This window comes from Rutidosis leptorrhynchoides, chromosome 4 (genome assembly GCF_046630445.1).
Source record: "Rutidosis leptorrhynchoides isolate AG116_Rl617_1_P2 chromosome 4, CSIRO_AGI_Rlap_v1, whole genome shotgun sequence".
Taxonomy (NCBI): domain Eukaryota; kingdom Viridiplantae; phylum Streptophyta; class Magnoliopsida; order Asterales; family Asteraceae; genus Rutidosis; species Rutidosis leptorrhynchoides.
In genome coordinates, this window is record NC_092336.1 from 15,718,576 (window position 1) to 15,720,636 (window position 2,061).

Sequence of the window (2,061 nt, forward strand, 5' to 3'; positions counted from 1 at the left end):
GATATTATAAGATATCTTCATATCTTTTGTTATACATATCCTCCATATTTCTGGAGATATTCTCACAACTGTTCTTATCCAAAATCATGTATTTCTCCGTAATATCTGCGTTACAATATAAAAGAAACTGTGTTAGTTTCTAAGTTCTAAAACCTTCAAGTTTAAAATAGGAATGTTTTGAAGTAGTGTTGGGAACTGATACATGAATTAGTATAATATAATGAAACTTGATCAACTTCATTATATTACAGTAAGTCATGTTAAGTTTCTAATGGAATGTGATGATTCACAGTACCGTCATCATGTGCCATGTTACACGGCTCTTACATTCTATCAAGTCTCCAAACATATTAGAACGTATCACCTTGATAGTTCTATTTTTCCGGAATATTCGAGTAATTTAACGAATCAAGATCGTGCCATTACAATTTTATTCTAAAACCAATAGCTAGGTTCATTCCAAATTTTATACCTACGAATTCCGAACTATTGATCGCTTGACTCAAGGACGGGAAGAAGAAACGAAGGGACAAAGTCCCAAAATAGAAATTGGGGTATAGATCACAGCAAATAGGAGAGAATATTAACTATGGATGACAATGATTATGGAAAACAGAAGCAGGAGCATCGAAGTATAAGGAAAGATATCAAACCCAACAACCACCCAGAAACTACAAACCATGTATATCAATACGTATGGCGACGTAAAGACACGGGAGAATTAGAAACATTATAATTCCAAGAAAATCATAAAAGTGAATAGATTCTTCTGGCGGTAGATGGAAGAGAAGAATGAAAGATATAAAAGTTAGAAGTATAACAAAAATCAGAACGGGATGAAGCATTTCAAAGGATACCTTAAAGTAGGAATTAAGGAGAAAGAGTAGAAGATGCGAGTTGTGAAAAATAAGGAAACGAAGGGGTGGATTTATAGTGAAATATCCGACAGAGAAATCGAAACAGATTACCGCATTAAATCAAAGAAGATTCTGATCGCCGAATAACCAAATCTTATTACGTAAGATTTTTCCTAAATCCCTTAAATCCCGGAAATCAATTCTAAACCACGTCATCGATTAAAAACGATTCCATATTTACTCATTTCATTTTTTTTTTTTGTGATAGCTTCGCTCGTGCGTCTCACATAACCAAATCGTTTTATCTAAATCTTTCAATAATGATAAAATTTCATTATTACCTCATATTCGTCATGAAAACATTCCTATGGTTATTTATGACAACCTCTACCAAATTTCGAGGACGAAATTTCTTTAACGGATGGGTACTGTAACGACCCGGAAATTTCCGACCAAATTTAAACTCTAATCTCTATATGGTTCCGACACGATAAGCAAAAACCCTAAAGTTGACCCGCATTTTTTTTCGATCGTTCTATACTTATAAGATTAATATTTACATAAATTAAAACTTACCAACATGATAAGTAATCCAAATTGTCGAGATTTATATTTCCGAAAAGAGTTTTACACAACGTTTGACCGTCTAGTTTGACCGACGATATCACGAACTATACAATATATGATAATTATACGTTTGCGTATATATATGTATATATACATATTTAACATGATTAATGAATGTTTTAATATCTTATTTTGTATCAAAAACTATAAGTTATAAGTATATTTTGAAACTACTAACTTAAGTTTTCAAAACGATAACTATACGTAACATTATTTGACATAAATACTTAAGACTTATAATGTTTATACATATATCGTATAAGTAATGTATTTACTCACTTTTAAGACTTAAATACATAAAATCATATAAGTGTATTCACAAAAGATAGCTATATTTGAATCCTCATTCCATTTTTCACAAAATTTCTATACGTATATCTAGAGTATTTGTACTCGTATCATACCTAGCTTCTATACGTATTTACTATTGGTATATACACATCAAATCACCACCTAACCAGCCCTTGTTACTACCCTAGGTATAAGGTAATTGCTTTTGTATTATTGTTTGACAAATACATAAGATTACAAACTAAAATTTTGTCATGTTATCCTTAAAGATCACATTTTTAGGAGT